Source organism: Anopheles moucheti, chromosome 2 (assembly GCF_943734755.1).
Source record: "Anopheles moucheti chromosome 2, idAnoMoucSN_F20_07, whole genome shotgun sequence".
Classification (NCBI taxonomy): domain Eukaryota; kingdom Metazoa; phylum Arthropoda; class Insecta; order Diptera; family Culicidae; genus Anopheles; species Anopheles moucheti.
The window spans coordinates 52,254,138-52,272,836 of NC_069140.1; the positions used below are offsets into that span (position 1 = coordinate 52,254,138).

General features: G+C 44.2%; 2 non-coding genes across 2 annotated transcripts; both read left to right on the plus strand.

The window, feature by feature from the left end:
* Positions 1 to 2,299: 2,299 nt before the first annotated feature.
* Positions 2,300 to 2,371, plus strand: Trnad-guc (transfer RNA aspartic acid (anticodon GUC)). The gene has a single exon. It is a non-coding gene; the product is annotated as a tRNA-Asp (tRNA).
* Positions 2,372 to 15,014: 12,643 nt separating this feature from the next.
* Positions 15,015 to 15,096, plus strand: Trnas-aga (transfer RNA serine (anticodon AGA)). Its single transcript has one exon. It is a non-coding gene; the product is annotated as a tRNA-Ser (tRNA).
* Positions 15,097 to 18,699: the final 3,603 nt, after the last annotated feature.

Sequence of the window (18,699 nt, forward strand, 5' to 3'; positions counted from 1 at the left end):
TTTCAAATGTGCACGGAAGCAACTACCGTTTCTCGGAGTTACAGGCAAGGTCTAACGATTGAGCGATCGAAGTAGGCTTCGATTATGACGTGTGTGCGCTTTTTTCGCAGAAGCTTCGTTGCTGTGAGCGAGCAGTGAATTGTGTTCTTAAGAAGATTTTAATCTTGCGTTAATCTTCGTCTACTCACATGGTGAAGCTGAAGGAAAGGCTACCCAACCTGACTGTAACCCAAAGGTTTAGTAATGAATAGTTAGAGAACATTGTCATACTTGATAAACTGATACAGCATCATATCTTCCAATCTTAAACTCTTTGTCCATGCCTTTTTTACTGTCACCGCTTTGTTCGTTCTCCCTAGTAATACTATTTGTTTTATCGTTAGCTAATGTGACGGATGTATTAGCGGGAAGACACGTTGTGGCGCAGTTTGGTGGCCGGACCGGAAAGGTGATGTTTTATTAACACTACAAAGCCGACACGCGGTTTCGTACACTTGATTCCAACGCACAACAAAACCCGGTCCGGTTAGTATGTTTGGCTGATGGAAATGGAGTAGTAGGATGCCAACATACTCACTCGCTCACGCACACTCATACAGCAGCGTGTGATGTGCTGGATACTAGGGGAGTAATATTCGTATAATCCTTCCAGCTATCTCACCGAATGGTTATTTAAGGGTAGTGGTTTTTTCTTCCATTGGAAAGGTTTAACGGATCAAACCAACTACAAAAAACGACTCCATTCAATATTACTGATATGGATGTTTTTTTCTTCTTCTTGCCATTGTATTTTCCTCCTCCAACCAACACTGTACCGTGTGGGAGGGTGTCGTTTTTCCCTTGCCACCCTCTGTTAACGATGATGAAAAACGCGTGAGAAGAGCGCCTGAGCTAGCGCTCAACCTTATCCTCTCATTCCGATACACACAAAAACCGCTCACGGAATGTTGATTTCTTTCTCGCTCTAACACGTCTCACCAAACGAGCCAGCTCGCGCTGGCAGTCACGCACTCAAACGGTTGCGCTGTTGCTTAGGGCGAATGAGTGTTGAAAAAAAAGGGAAGCCGCGAAAAAAAGAGCGCACTCGGAGCGGGCGCTCACTGCTCAGCATAGAAAACAATTTATTTTATGAGCTTTTTGGCTTCGCTGAGCCATTTAATATGCTTTATCTGTTTCAACACACCGATATGCGCTCTCCTGCATGCTTCTTTTCCCTTGGATTGTGGGTATTTTATTTACGCTCCATCCAATGCGTTCCTCCTGCGCCTCTCTCTATCCCCTTCTCCACACACTTAACGGTGGTATCACCACTGGATCCTCCCCGTAGCCTCCCTTTGTCGACGTATGGAAACAGTCTCATCTTTCCCTGTTCCATTTCCGCGGTTTGATCACGAACGACGACAACTTGCGCCACGGTTCGTAACGGTTTTCGGCTGCGGCACGGCTCACCGCTGCTCAACAGCGAGTAAGAAATAAATAATAACAATAATAATAAAAAATACATTCAACCACGATCCAATCCATACAATCCAATGAGCGTATGGTGCTGTTGATTTGTTTTAGATTTACCCTGCGATGTGTACCCTATTACAGTGGTTGTTTGTGAATTGATTTTTGCTAATGTGTCATAAAAAATAAATTGAGTTATGAGGTTTTTATTTGCTTTCATTCACTACGTTGTACGTGGTAAACAAAAGGGACAACATGAACGTATAAATCTGCAACACGCATTTCAACTAATCAGTTATAAAAAAAACTATACACCCAGTTGTTTTCACTTTTAAATTTTGGTTTGTTTGTGTGGTGTTGTCGCTGGAAAGTTACGGTTTCCTTCGGTTCCTTCCCTCAAGACTTTCCACTGTTTGGGGTGCACTTGTTTGGGTTTTGCGTAGTGAATTATGCGATCGTTCTTATAACCTGCCGCAAGCATCATCAACAACACACCCGTTCTTCCCTCACGGTCACCCCCCCCCCCCCCCCCCCAACAACCATCCACCACCGATGTTGAGAGAGTTACCACCTTTCTCGCAATGTCCGGCACTCGACAGCTCGTGTTTATGTTTGCACCAAGCAAACAATCTCGCGAGTTCACGCGCGCTCTGGGGGCACAGTGTGCGATGCTAAATGGGTAGAGTAGAAATCGGTTGTACGGCGGGTGTATTTGCCGTGGGACGGAGCGGTGTGTGGTAGGAAAAATAGACCACTGGGAGAAGGTGTATCGAATTACTATTTACAGCCACAGCAAGAGTCAGTACGCGATTTGTGATTTAATCTTTGACCATAGCACTTCACACGCAAGTCCTCGATAGTATAGTGGTAAGTATCCCCGCCTGTCACGCGGGAGACCGGGGTTCGATTCCCCGTCGGGGAGGAAGTAATTCTTTTTACTACACACTTCGCATAATATACATGCCTGAGAATGCGACTAGCAAATAAGAATTTACTTTTTTGGAGTCATTGCAAAGTTTGCGTAATTTCCTCAAATGAATTCATTTCGGTTCCCTTGAAAATGAACGATATTCTACCGAGCTTGATCTTTATTTTTTTTTGTTGCGGAAATTCGCCAAGTCACCTTTCGTCCGTGGGAAGGTTGTGGAGCCAAGTCCACAGCGGTAACCAACTCACCTTCAGCACAAACTTCCTCCTTTCAACGGCGAACAATTCGCCCGGTGGTGAGTTTAGTTTTGGGAAAGGTTTGCACCCGGTTGGCACCGGTCAATCAACTCGAATGAAGGTGTAGTGTAAGGCGCACAGATTGCAGATTGTACAGAATTTTAACCAGTTTCCGGTGTACGATATAGTACGGTTCCGTTTTTACGCCTTTTATCGATCGAGGCTATGGAATGGCTCAATTTTATCTGGGAAAACGATCATTTCAAAGCCATCGATTTGGAGAACAGTTAAGAGATTATTATTACTTCAAAAATGTCATGAGAAATGTTTAGAACAACCCACATTGTAATACTTCCGCGAGGATGTACGAAATTGGTCTTAAATCCTTCGGCGCCTGAACAGAAACTGATCATGTTTAATTTAAAGACATTCAAGTGCTTTCATTTTCACACCCTCATCTCCACCGCGTGCCATTCTTGTGCCATCGATATGTTGAGCTCGATGTTCCATCGGCAGTGATGTAATTTGCAAGTAAAATATAAAACCAACGAATGCACGGTACCTTGTATGCTATAAGCGGTCTTCCTTTTGCTTCTACCGGGAATTGTGATTTGCAAGGTTCAATCGGCAATAATTCTTATTTATTTTATGTTATACTTTTTGCTCTCGTTTTTCGATGCTTCGTCACAATCAATTGCTCGTTGAGCTTAGTGTTTAATCGAACTTCTCTTTGCAGATAGTGTGAAACAGCAGTTAAAATTTCTTCTAACTAACTAGTCAATACAATAATAGTAAAATTGATTTATTCTTTGCCACAACAAATTTACAACACCAAAAATTCAAACATCATCTAGTGGATAATGGAAAACATTTGCAAAAAAAAACATACAAATAACAGTAGCAGAACGCAGAGAAAAAAATGGCAAACAAATCGACAAAATGTTTAACAAACCACGACAGGAATCGATTGATTGGCCAAAGAGAATGGCAAAACAAACTCAAACCCACCCCACATCAGCTACGCGCGACAATCCTGACAGTGAAACACACCTGTCAAACTCGTTCTGGGCAAGCGGTTTCTCTTTCATTCGCGCCGTTATGATAACCGTGCGCTATCACGGGCAGCTTCCGACCAATTTGCCGGCCGGTGGAAATACGCGATTTCACGCATACTCTCATACCTACTCATGTTACAACCATATTAAATTGCGGATATTTTTCAAAGGCGGACAGCTGGATCAGAGCTTTAGAGCTCTGTGAGCTAATAAATGTAGCATTTGTGAAACAAAGGGCCTGCAGTGATAGGTTAAACGTCCTGAAAAACGATTAATGAGCGAATGAAGAGTTGAGCTTTAAATCTAATTTTCCAATGCAAAATGGCTCGTTTTTAAAGCGAGGTTGAAATTCATCGCTCTCGTCAAGATATAATGTTGTTTGTTTATAAATTAATGAAGAGCCCTTACGGTAATATTAAATAGGCTTAGTACACCAACATATTTTAAAACATTTCTTCACATATCTAATGCTTTTCGAAGATACACATTAACGCCTTCCCTTTCCAAGATTATTCCCGATGAAACAACACCCAATGGTGACGTTCATTGAGCCGACGTCCCATATTATTCAACCTAAAGTTTGTTGCCTTCTCGAGTGGTTTCTTTGTGGTACACCGTTTCCTTCCGAACTTCCCTGCGCTAAGTAAGGTCAGACCTTCTGCTGACCGTGCAAAACAAACCATGTCCGATTGGCAAGGCAGACAACACGGGGTTCGTTTCTTGTTTCTTGTTTTTTTTCTTGTTGCTGTGCTTCCTACCCGGCACACTACTGTGTGCCTTATCGGTTAGCGACAAACAAACCGAAAAGAACTGAACCGCGATAAGCAAGCACCCGTCATGGAATCGAGAACCATTTGATTGTGGTTTGGTGCGATGGGATTCGATAGGAGCGCCCCGATACCGTACGCTGGCCGTAAGTGGATTAAACAACTGTTCGGCATTCGGCAATGCAATGTACGAGCAATGACAGCATATCGTAACAAATCATGTTGCTTGTTAAATTAACTACCTTTAAAGCGTGCACAGCATTATTCAATCAGCAAGCGTTACCGGTTGGATAATGAACCGTTTTAAACTGCTGATTTTAATTACCAGTTGCTATTTTGGTAGCAAAATATCGATGATTCCGTTCGATTATTTGTGCGTGGCACTCCGGGGACTTTAAGTAAATATTGTTTGCCTATTCCATTGGCTCGCGCACACTGTACCACTGATAAAACGCTTCCAATAATAAACTCCTACGAACTTATTGAGGCCCGAGTCTGAGTCACCAGTGATGACTTGATCACCGCCCGTGGTGCGTTGACAGCCCTAATCTCTTGCTGCGAGAAAAGGATCAAACGATTCGTCGATAAGCGCAACCGAACCGGGTAGAAAGATAATGTGCGTAGAACGGAACTGTTTGCTGAGCGGCAGGACAGCGATAAAGTCATTATGTCTTGACGAAAGGTTTCCTGAAAAGTTGCAAAATTACCAATACAATTTGTTCCTTGGGATGGTGGTTTTTAAATAAGGTTCGTTTCAATATTGATTTCGAAGGAGGATTTATAGGTTTAAATTGATATTGGCGAGAACACAATGCTGTACAACAGTCTTGTGCTATGTCATCATGAAATGAAATAATTCGTACAGTTCTCGTAGGTAAAAAGCATCTGTTATGGTAGTAAATTGTCGCTTAAACTTCTCCTTCTATTTGCTTAGCGAAAACATAACAAATAAATACCATTGCTCCACATGCTTGTGTGCTTCTTCCTACGGAAGGATAATTTATGAAGGTATTTCCTTTGGCTGTACAGAAAAAAAACCTTCCTAATGGTGCTTCAAATGGCTTTACCGCTTTGGCTTAATTACTTCGATCCATACAAAGCCAGAAGCAGCTAACGGTCCGAAGTAAATCACTGGCGTAATGAAGTTTTCCCGTGCGAGAAGTCGTGGAACGAACGCCTGATTTTTAGCTTCATTGTGCCGCGTTTATTCACAGGCTTTTCTGGAGTCACTATTCTCGTGTGTCCAATGTCTTCTTCGCAATGCCGCAATTCGATGGAGGGGTATGATCCGTAAGGGGGGGGGGGGGGCAGCAGCAAGCGCCAATGCAAATTTGCTGCTCGAAAGCCATCCTTCGCCATAGCAGACGGCGGCGGCATCGCATGGGTATATTCCCGTGATAAGGTCGCTATGTAGTGTACAGTACAGTTCCAGTAAATGCGCGCCTAAACGTTGGCGCGATGTGTGAAAGTGAAGCGAGAAGCGACGCGTACGCGAGAGTGATAGAACGTCGTCGAACGACTAACCGTGCGGTGTGTGGTGCTGCGTTCGCCCATGTGGAAGGAATCGGTGCACGGGGCCGTACAATTGGAGTCGATGAATAATTTAATCGATTTCATAAGTGGCAACAGATTGCCACAGCAGCAGTAGCAGCAGCAACACGACGAACGTGGAGTGGCGCAAAACAGTAGCGATAAGGGAGGAGTATGTGGGGGGGGGTTGAGAGTGGCCCGTTGTTGAGGGTAAGAAAGAGCGCAAGTACGCCGTGGAAGGCAAGATGCAGATTGCCATAGAAACGGATGGTGAGTGTGAGCGAGGTGGTAGCAATGTGTGTGTGTGGAAATTAAAGCCACCCCAATAGCGCAAGGAGGCCGCCGCCAACCGTCACACACAGCATCCAAAAACCGTTGCGGAGTGTTCGATCACAACTCGTAAACATGCTTTACCGGGAGGGGGTCAAAGCAAGAAAACGCAATAGCAGAGTGGTGCGAGATGGGGTGGTAATTGTTGTTGTTGTTGTTGTTTGGTGAGAAACAGAGGCATTGGCGAATGAGAGAAAAAAAACACACTGCACGATAAGCGGTCCATTCTGGTTGGGGTGTCTCAACAACAATATATAGAGAGAAAGAGAGAGATAGAGAGACAGAGAGAGAGAACCCCAAGAGCGCGGTTAATAGAAACGGAACCGAAAAAATGCCCTTCCACTTACGAAAAAAGGGAGACTTCGGTACAGCAAGCCATAGCATTTTGGAACCGAACGCAGTTCGAAAGCACCCATTTGATGCGTTGTTTTGTTGGGTAACTATTATTGGAGGTAACAAATAACAACAACAGCAACAACAATCACTCACCCACACGGACGCACACTGCATATGCTTAATGTGCGCTGCTGCCTGTACTGGGTAAAGATTTCCGTACCGCTTGAAAAAAGGGAAAATGGTATATCCGTGAGAATCCACACTTTTTCGTCTGGGCAGGCTTTCGTCTTAGGGCGAGCCACAAGCTAATCCACTTTGGGAAGCTACGGTATGGTGCGTCCCGATGATACACTCCAACAGCGCCGCCACCCAATTGTTTGTTCGTTCGATTTGACGCTACGGTACGACGCAAAACTGACTTCGCAGTGAATAATAAACGTCGTCATCGTTGCCCCGATTACGATGACGCATTACGATTTTGCACATCCGTCACATCGTGGCGTAGAGATCTTTCCCGGTTCTGCTGCTTTCCGTTCCGTCTTTTCGCTAACCTTGCCCATAATACGTAAAAATCGAAAGAGAAGGTGAGATAAAAATTCCAAAAGCGCCTATTTCTATTTGCGATGCGAGATGCGTGAAAAAGGGAGAGAAATCGACCACAGTATGTCATGTGTTTGCTGGATTGCTTTTTATGCATTCCATTCGGTGTGGATGCCCAACTGTCAAAGTACGCTCTTCGGGAGAAGGAATGCATCGAGAACGCTAACACATCCGGGAGTTACGGGAGGGTTTGATGTTTCAATGCAACAAATCAAACGGCCATTTCCAGTCCCGTTCCGTTTTCTTTTCGCCCAGTTCGTCACCTTCAACGGTACGGTCACTGTGGACAGCTTTTGGAGATTTGGAGTGTCAACTATGTCGAATAGCTGCCTCACACGTAACATTACGGTGGCTCGTTAATGCGTTCGACGAATGTACAGACATGAGCCTGCATTCATATATAACACCAAACACATATTCGTCGATGCCCTTTCCTCCACCGACGGTGAATGTCATTTAAAGTGTGTTTCTCATATTCCAGACGGTTGGCGCGCCGTAGGCTCTCTAAGGCCGTCTAGAAGGTATGCGCAAGATATATACCTTCACTCAATGCCGACTCGTCTCGGTTTCGTGATGGTTCGTCCGCTCAGATGCAACCTTCGTAACGACGCCAATCACAGCGAGAAAGTGAAAACGAACAGCAGGCACCAACAACAACGATCGGCGGCCAGTCTATTGCTCGCGTAGTTGATGAGTCGCAGAGACGTAGCAGTTGCCGATGCTGGTTGCAATTTTTCTGCCTTCAGAAAACGCCATTCTCATCCGCTCATGCGTGATTATTTGAAAGTCCATCGTTGTTTCATCGTTTAGCCTCCCGTTCTACTGCATGTTTGCTTTCACATGGTCAATCACATCATCATAATCATGCGTTGCGAATTTAATAGTGGTGATAAGAGGCACACACTCTTCCCTGCAAATACTACAAAACGATTAGTAATTTATGGTGTGTGGGTGCTTTTACAGGATCCTTACCCTGCCGGTGGTGGTGCAGTGAGATGAACTTGACTGTGACGTCTCATTGATTACATCTCACCTGCGTCACGTGGAATGCCGACGCACGGATTACTAGATCGTTTCACTTTTTCCTGTCGACGAACATTGTTTAACTTTCTTTTTCTTCCTGTTTTTCTGTTTTCTTTTTCTCTCGCTCTCTCGCTCTCTTTCTCTCTTGCTCATACTGCCATCGTGCTTGTTTCAATTAACGCTCATAAAATTAACCGGTAGAGTATCGACCATACCCGCTTCCACGATGATGGAATTTACCTATTCGACGGGCAGGTAGCGCTGAGCTGCAATCTCATGTAGGCGCGCAGCACACCGAATAACGTCCATGACGTAATTGTGGATCAGCCACAATCTAGGGAACGGTCTAGGTTTTCAGGTATGCGCATTGCCCTCAAATGCCTTCGCTCCTGTAGCAACAGGTTTCAGCAATTTTTCCATGCACTTGGTGAAACGGTCCCAACCGATCATCCCTTGGGAAGCCGTCCGCAGTCGTCATACATATACGTATGTGTGTGCGTTGCCTGTTCCCTTGGTCCCCCGAAGGAACATCTTCGCCTGCGAGCAGATAACGATCGTACGTCTGATGGTGATGATGTAGAGCTTTCTGACTCGTAGTGCCCTGGCGTTGGACGAGATTTTAGTTGTGACGATGGTGGTAACACAGCATAATATTTGTTTGTCCAGCACATGCCGCTACCCTCCAGTGCTGCGGGGTGGTTTCTAGCAACGTCAACACTTGTTGACGTCAAAGACGTGTTGCGTTGGGCGGGCTGGGCTGGGCTGGCTGTATGCTAATTGATTGCGAATAGGTCTTTGCTACAAGCGAGCAGTCATTTTGAAGATATGGCTAAGAAACAAGGGGAATCTTGTGAGGAAATAATGTGATTTTTAAAGTAGTTGTTAGCATAAAGTTTCTGCTTAGAAAATGGCAAAAAGTTACATATCATCTCGACTAACTCGGCAATGTTTTATTATATGCATATTTACCTCAATCAATGAGTAAAATCTGGGACATCCCGGCGAAGTAGTCGGCGCGAAACTACTTTTCCATTAACCAACTATCCGGGCCTAAATTCAAGTCAAGTAAAGCGAAGAAATCTCAGAAATATGGAGAATGCCAAGACTTCTTGAAGTATTGACATTGCCACACAATGAATCTTCAAAATATGCCCCGAAAATATGCACTCCCTGATAAATCTGTAAGTAATCTGTAAAAATACACGTCTACGAATGTGCGCCATATCGTTCCCGGCTCGTTCGCCATTTCTTGGACGGCAAGGCCGAACGCGGAAAACGATTTACCGAAGCACTCTGCAAAGCGCTCGGGGAAAGATGGCGGTGGCGACGACTGAATGGTTGTTGCTACCTAACGGCCTCGAAATGGTTGCAAACTGGATCCAACGGTTATGGTTGGTGTTGGTGGAACAGCAGCAGCAGCAGCAGCAGCAGCAGCGAATGGCCAGAAGCGAGCGAGAAACGAGCTTTACGCGTGTGTATTTTTTGTTTTTGTTCGACCGAGAGGGAGACAACGCGATACGTTACATTTTTTGGGGTCTCCATCCACGGAGTCCATGGGGTCTCCACAAGGTGTGTATATGTAGGTCAATACTCTCGGTCAACCGTGTCGAGTTCGGAAGTTGTGGCGGGGGAACAGGGAAGGGTGTATGATGGAGAAGAGGAAGAAGCCGACGGTTTGTGGTACGTTCTCAGCGCGTCACTTGGGGGGGGGGGGGGGGGGGGGGGGGGGGGGGTGTAGTGATTTGGTTGGGTGGTGAAACACATTTTTGTCTCATTTTTATTGCCACTCTAAGCGTTCCACCGCGCAGCACAATTGTTGGCTGGCACGCATTGTTTTCTGCTTTCAAGGGTCTGACGCGGACACTCCGCAAAATGATGCACCGGCGCTCTCTGTATGTTCCAGCAAACCCCAAAGTCAAATGTAGTGGTAAAACAGCGCAAGCTACACACATAATGCTCCCCACAAGGTAAATAGCAAGGGGGGATGGGGGGCTACATTTTCATTCTCGATGAAATCCTCACAATCGCTTAATCCAGTTGTCATTCGAACGCGCTTGATTCGAGCTGTTGACAGGGAAATGTACGATAGGACGGGCATAAGCAAACGATTATGACCTTCGGTAAGCAAAATGGGTAGCTTCTTAACAAAACATCCAAACAAAACAAATACGCCAACGATCAAACGCATAAAAGCCCATTCACGGCCCCGGAGTCCCCACATTCTTTATACTTGGGCACTTTTGCTCGCATTCAATTGACCCACTAACGTCGGTTTGCAACAGCGGCCGCGGTGGCCTCCTCCTCCCTCTCTAGTAGACAGCAGAAGGACTTTCTACTTCAATACTACGGCCTCTTTTCGCTGGCCGTTTTGTATTCTTCCTGCCGCAGAAAAATCCGCAAGAACATTTGTGTGTATGCTTTCTATTTTTGCCTTCTTTGTATTCTAGGCCGGCGGTTTGTTTTCCTCCCCCTTTTTTTTTGTGAATCGAATTACGTTTCGCATAATTTTCCCATTTATCCGTCCCTTTTTGAAGGGAAAACACTTCCGGTATCGGTATCGTTTCCACCCCCATGCGTTCCACCCACTGTCCATCCCTGGTTTTGAATCCGCATTATTTTCCGCAATTCCGGGCTAGGGGTTGCATAGGTTTTGCGTGCCCACCAGCACCAGTGTGTCGCAGTAGATTTGGAGGAGATCTGTTCAATTCTTTGGGGTATTGTAGAAAAACGGGATAAGTGAGTTGAAATTCCAGCATAATTCTTTGTAATTCATTTTTAAAGAATGTTTTTTTGACGAATATTGCGACTTGATCGGTGTGAAAGTTCCTTCCCTCAACGAAGTGTGCTTATCAATGATGACGAAGTGTGTTGTGTGTAATTGAATGAGTCATAATTTGTGTTTGGTAATTTTTGCTGATTTTGCATAAACATTTCATAATGTTATTTCTCGTCATTTTCGTCAGAAATACGCTTCGCTAGCATAATAATGACCTCACCATTTTGCGTTAGAATGTTAGATTTATGATTGAGCACAGGAAACATCGCGAAAATGATAGCGAATTAACAAAAGTGTATCATTTGAGCCATTACCCCATTACATCCCAGTGTATGTGATTTCATAAGTAAAAATTACTGTTTAAAAACCTAAAAAACCACACCAGTATCCAGCTAGTAATTAAATAATACCAGTTCATAATTTAAGAGTACCTTCAAGGGTATCCAGAACACTTCGTGGGTCAATTTTATTCGATCAAGTTGAGGTTTTTAGTTGCAAAGTACGGGTAAAATCGAATCTAAAAGTTATAATCAAAAATGTAACATTATTTTAATTTGCTATTAAGTGATTATATACAACTGTAAAAATATGTTTTTTTTATTGCTCAAAATGGATTACAGTAGCTTGCATATGTACGTTAAAAATCCCAAGTTTTTGCGTATTTCGAACTTCAATTCGATTATTCTTCATTTTGAATAGTTCAAAAACATACATTAACAAGGTTGATTATTATTATTACTCATATTAATAATATTTCATAAAACGGTTGCGTATTTTTATCAATTTTTCTGTTCGCCTTATTGCGTTTCATCTACTTGCGTTTGTTTTTAGATGAACTCCTAGTTATTTCACTTTTCATATATCATAAGATATAAGCCTGGTCAAATCTCTGCTCTTTCAGATTTAGCTCGCGAAGGCTCTTGTTTAAGATATTGCTCTATGGATCACAAAGTTTCATGAAATTTGGATCAAGATTTCGATTCACTTGGATATGATGGGCTAATAAGCTATGCCAACAAGGCATACACAAATTAAGTGATGTGGTATGTCCTAAATGTAGAACGTCATATAGAAATCATTTGGATGAATGTGATTCTGTTGTACGATTCTGGATGAATCTTTAATGCGAATAAATTACTCTGGATCTGTATTATGAAGATGCCTTAATCTCCGTAGTTTAACGATTCTACTTCACTGTTTCCACTGTTAAAAGGGTAGAACTATTTACGCTAAGTTTTTACTCATATTTAACTGTAAATGGTGTACTACTTCGAGTATAACTTGTATAAAGAATGATTTTTCTTTACTGAAAATTAATAAATTGATCAACTTAACATAAGCTAATTATTTTTCCATAATTTGTGGCTCGATTAAATCTTTTTCAATTTTTTTTTCTAAAACAGCAAAATTCAACCAAACGCACCCGATTCGATCGCACTGACCCTCATTCACACCTTTTTAAGCTGAAATCAAATGCAAACGGAATACATTCCTAAGCGCAATCATAGCCGCCCGCTGCGGAATATCGCCACATTTATCGCGTTTCGCGAAAGTCAACAGACGCGTCGTATATCGTGTAGTACACGCGAGTAGTGTTGGTGAGTGTGATATGATATGCGACACAGAATTGAAGAACGCAATCCCACCCCAACCAACGGTGCATGCAGTCGCGATCGCATATTATCACCCTCCCCCAAACACACACGCTGGAGTGCGTCGTTCGATCACTTTCTCTCGCTTAACGGGCTTATCAGTGCGCCCATGCACGGTGACGCCATGATCTTACGGTGGCCAGAAAGGGTAGATGCCTTGAATGAGTGAGTGAGCGGATCGCGGCGTATGACGGGGCGTACGGGGTGTGCATGAAAGACGCTCAAGAAGACAGATTGATCGACTGATTGATTAGCCCGCGTTGACTGATTGATGATAGTGTGATAACAAACACAAAAAAAAACGGAACATGTTGCACACGTACACGGTTAATCAGTTGATCCACCACAAAACTAATACCTTCACACCTATCGGCTATAGTGATGGTGGTTGTTTTTATTTGTTGCATTATTTATTGTTTCGCTCTGTGCCATTCATCCGCTGGCAAGGCTGTTCACGATTCATGAACCGAGTGGGTGGTAGGTGGGTGGTGATCGTACCTTTTTTCTAACTCCTTTTGTACGTTCATTTCTGTGTTGGTGAGCACGCCTAAGCACACGGGGGCACCATACTCTGCAGTAGGCATTGCCTCTCGACAGCTTGGAGACTGCCACGGACTGTGAGAGTCTGGTTCAGTAGTGTTGCCCGGTACTGTAAGGGTAGGTTTCTATTTTCCCTTGCCTTACACCCTCTTCACGACAGCGCTCCCGTTTTAGGGTGAAGAATTAGTAAAGTGATAGATGCGCCTGCTTCAAGTTTGTATCCTCTCTCCACCGTACGCGCTTCGAATTTCGCTTTCGATTTCTTTCCATTTTCCACTGGAGATGCACCATTTCGGAAGGGAAGGAGGGTTGGGGAAAATTGAAGGAAAGTAGGAGAAGGAAGGTGGTTGGGGAAATTCATTTTTTCCTTCCCGGGACAAATGTACCGTCGTGTCAGCCAATTGAAACCGGAGCTGGAACATCGTGGTCCATCTTCAACAAACCGTCAGGGTGTGAAGCTTTGGAGGTAGTCCATCTCTTTTCCAGCAAAACAGTACAATACACCAACACATTTATGTACCGCAAACGATGGCATTGCAGTAAGCGTTGTTTTGTGGCTGCTTCGTTTTTCTTTTCCCGCTCCGAAGGGCATTCCGATTGAGAAGAAGCGGCAAGCGAAAGCAGTGCGGCCATGTGTTGGTATATCCCCACGTCCGGGGTTAGTTTTATCACCGTTGAGTTAATTTATTAGCTTTGATTGCATTTCGTAAGTCACTGATAGTGGGGGGGGGGGGCAAAGTTTGTTTCTCATTGGGGCAAATATTTTTGTTCCATTATCCACTTTTTGATGATTTAGCATCACAACAATTTGTGCAGTGTTTTATGCTCATTTCGATCTCTTTGGGACTCGAATATGGGAGGTGTTCAATTAAATGATCAAACGCAAAATAAAGATATCACCCAAAAGAGCACAGCATTTATCAAGCTACAGGTGATGTACTTCCTCTTTTCAATCTAAAATTGTTTTCAGATTAAATAATTTATCCAAATTGATCTTTAAATTAATAATTCGAATAAATATCACTTGGTGCCTTTTCATTCATTGCCAAAAAAATCTATTCTTTATTACTTTCCTATATTAATTAATTGGTCTGTATTCAAACATTGCTCCATTTTCTGTTGTGTTTATTTTTTATCGAAGTTAGCTAACTAGAATCCATTCCCAAAGGAACCTCACTTTGCTAGACATAAATTCCTCAAAATATCGTTGCATATTCACTGTATTTATATTTATGTATAAAATACATTCGAATGTGCCTTCTTCAATGCGTTGGCTAGATTTCCAAAGATACTAAGACACTACCAACCTTGATGTAATCTCTTTAAGCGGAGACATTTTATCTTTAATGGTGTCTTATTGTATATGTCTTTGGACTTTGCTTGAAACTGATTAAACCCTCTTAGTCACATATTGCTTTCATATGAGAGGAAGAACAATGGAGAAGTCGCTACAATGACGAACTCTATGAGATATACAATAAACTCATAATCGTACATCGAATTACACTTGGGATTCATACCACTCATAGAGTTGGGTAGCATGGTTGCCCACATGGCAAGCGATCCTGTTTGAAATGGAGTGATACCATTGATGCATCCATATTCAGAGTTAGTAAAATAATCTGCAGGCTCAAATAGAACAGATTTTTTTTCTTTAAATATTCAAAAGTGTGTTGACAATAATCTCTCATTAACGTTTGCTAAATAAATAAAATAAATATAAACATCAGGCACCGTGCATTGTTTTGTCCGCTTTAACGTGGGATTTTATTAATCCACTCCCTCACAACAAGCAGTCGTGGCCGAGCGGTTAAGGCGTCTGACTAGAAATCAGATTCCCTCTGGGAGCGTAGGTTCGAATCCTACCGACTGCGTTTTTTCTCCTTGTGTATTAAAATAGATAGTCTAGAGAATGATCATATCATTATCATTCAATTCCCCCTTTCCCTTCTAGCCTATTTTTTATTCGCCTAACAGTTCAAAGTGTTTAATCAACACAATATCGTTAGCAACAAAAAAAAAACAAGATACGTTCACATCCTGAATCATAAAAGTAGCTATTTTATACAACAAGTAATTGAAACCAATCGCATGTGGGTGGTGAGGAAAAAAGCCTTTTGTATCTAGCACACCCGTACGATAATTATGCTCGCTGAACATTCAACATGTGTTGCATTGATTGTTGACAACAAAAAAGTTATATTTCAGTGTGGGGAAAAATCAATCTTTCTTTTTGCATTGTTTATTATGCAAAAAAAAAAACAAGATTGCTTACGAAGGGTTGTTTTGCAAATATCTGCACAAAAAGCGCACGATCAGTGTGTGTGTGGCAGAAAGTAAAAAAAAGCCAGGGAAGAAAAACACACACAAATTGAGTGTCATTTTGCGTTGATACGAATCGATTAAAAACACCGTCCGATGCAACTACGACAATCTCCATTCTCCAGCATCAGCGGCGATCACTGCACGTTCGATCGTATTACAAACGATTAGCATGAGGAAGGGAGACGTTGCCTCATCGCACCCTCGCAACGTGCAAGTGTCAGTTTTTACTCCATTTTGCTCGACTTTTTTGTCTCTCTCTCTCTCTCTCTCTCTCTCTCTCTCACTCTCACACACACCCACACCAACAAACCATTCGAACATGGGATCACGCTAAGGATACGTTGCAGCCAGGGGAGATGCAATGAAAACCGGGCGAAACCTTCGCTGGTCAGACAAAACACGCACCTCAACCGGCAAAACGATGGGTCGCGATCACGGCGATCACGGGGAAGGGGTTCGCAGCGGAAGGGCCAAAGCAACAACAAAAAAAACTAACCGACAGAAAATAAAAGTCAATCATGGCACAGTTGGCCATACGCACAACGCAACAAGCGAAGACGAAACGGAAAAAAGGCGACCGCCTTTGCTACGAGCGTAATGTGCCAGAGCAAGAGAAACCGCATCCGCAAAAGAGGGCATCGGAAAAGAATGGAAAGAAAACGGGCAGCGTGCGCCGTTTGTGCTCCGATTACGATCGCAAGATCAGCAAGAAATAAATAAATCGTCACCCTTCCGCAACCGGGGGTACGATTTTTTTTTTTGTGCAGCCCTTCGCCGCCCCAATCGGGGGTTGCCCCTCGGGATGTTGTTCTCTCTCTTTCTCTCTCTCTCGCTGGTCACGGAAAGGAAGACAAACGCGATCTCGTTACGCGATGTGTCTCTGCTTGGCCTCCGTGCGCGGATAAGTGTTGTACTTACTATTGCTGCTGCTGCTACTACTACTACTACCACTACTACCACTACTACTACGACTGCTCTGTGCGTATGATGCGAGATTGTGCTATATTTCTTTTTTCTGCCTCTTCAGTGGTGTCGCCAATTCGTCGCACTAGTTTTGGGTTGCGCAACATTTCGGGTGGCCGCCGAGACGACGCGCCACGACGCAACGCCGCTGATGCTGCTGCACGGCGTTCCAGCAGCTCGTGCCGCCGATAATAACACCACACACGCGGGCAGTCACATCCGTGAGCGGGCACCCATTGCGGAGGATCACCTGCGCCGTGGTGAGAGAATGCCGGGGCGACGAGACACGGCGTCGATCTTGGTGCTCGGTTCTTGGCGAGGTCAAACGATGGGGGTTTGTTGTGTACGCGGAAGGCACGCAGCAGCAAAACCAGCGAGAACGCCGAACAGTGGAGCGCACGCGATCGCGGGTTTTTGTGCAAGGTTTTGAACGGGTTGAGGGTTGCTGCAGCAACATGATCGTCGGGTAACGTTTTGCGCGCCCGCGATGCACCACCGGGGGCCTTCGCTGCAATGCGCGAATAAAACCATCGTTCTGAAACCGTCACGTAATACGATCGAATACGGTTTGTCGCACGTGTACTGACTGGCCGGTGAGGTTTAGTTAGCAATCGAACACCGATACTGGGATTTTGATTTACAACCTATGGAAGAGAGGAATCGTAAAGATTATTTATGATCCACCTCGATATCCATCGATGGTGGAGTTGCTGTGCGAAGAACCGTACAATGTGAAGAAAGTGACTCATAATATATTGTCTAAAGGAAATCCCACCCAGTAACAAACAAAATTAAATTCATTCTTTTCATCCCTTTTTCCCAACAATCTTTATAATCCATTTTGCGTTTTTAATACATTTTATACATTACAAAAGCATTCAAACTTTATGCAGCTCCAACACTTTGACTTGATAAATAATAATTATGTCAATGCTGACAGCAAATTACCAGTTTCGAATTAAAGAGGACAACGAAACGGGGTAAACTTTATCTAAAATAAAATAATCTAAAAGTGGCTTTCTTTTGGCTTTGGCTAAATTTAATCATCAAACTTGTTTTCGTCCTCCCCATTCACTGTGCATGCATATGCACTGTGCATCTTCCCAATATGAAGCCTCGGCCGCAAAATTCGGCCGGGGAAGGATTGAAACCTCGAGACAAAATAGCCAACTGGCTAGAAAAAAAAAATAAAAACCTAATTCAAAATCACTTCACGGGCATGCTATTTCTGCTCGGATCGTGCCTCTCGCACCCATACACACACACACCTTGCATCGATAAAACACGCACAACAAACGCACAAACAGCTCCAATCGCGGAAAAGAAAATTCAAACAAGCACAGATTTGAAGCGCATTGACGGGGGGTATGCAAAATCAGCTGCAAAATGGGAGTTGGAGTAGCAACAGCTAAACACAACGCACTAACCTACCCGCTGCGCGCGGCTACTACGCGCAGTGGGACATTGAAGTTTGTACGAAGGTGGCGGTGGCGAAAAAAAAAATGAAGATGCGTCAATGAGTTGCAAATTTATGCCCTCCACCCAAAACCCACCCTTCCGTGAACGGTGAAACAAGGGTTTGCAGGGAGGGGGTGGAAAGCGAGAAATGCAATCCCCCCAGGTGAGTGGGGGTGCATCTTGGAAAACGGGTGGCGCAAAAGTGAATGTTGAGAAGTCTCGGTACCACCACCGGGTCCATTTGCAATAGAGTGCGAGACACACACCGAAACCGAAACCCCCCCCCCCCCCCCCCTCCCCCCGGACCATCTTCCGTGGGGTTGTGTCTTTTCTTTTGTGCATTGTGAAAGCTTCTGCTCGGTGTGCGCGAAGCACGAGTACGGTGCGGAGCGACAACTGTGACTGGTGGTGATTTCGTAATGTCGAGTCGAGCCCGTACGAAACAATAATGCGGAATGCAAAGTGCACTCGGTGTACCCCCCCCCTGTTAGCTTCGCGGTGCGTTCTGACCGTACCACAAGAACCGTAGAACGAACCATCAAAAGGAGGTCAGGGAGGTTTCGCCCTGCGGCTGGATTGGATTCGTGGCCAAATTAGGGAACAAATCCGACCACCAACCTACACTACCCACCGTACAGCGCATGTCATAATGTTGCGTAGGACGGATAGATCTTCTCCAAAAAAACCGCGCGCACAACCCCATCATCGGTTGCAGCTCGTTCTGATTCAGG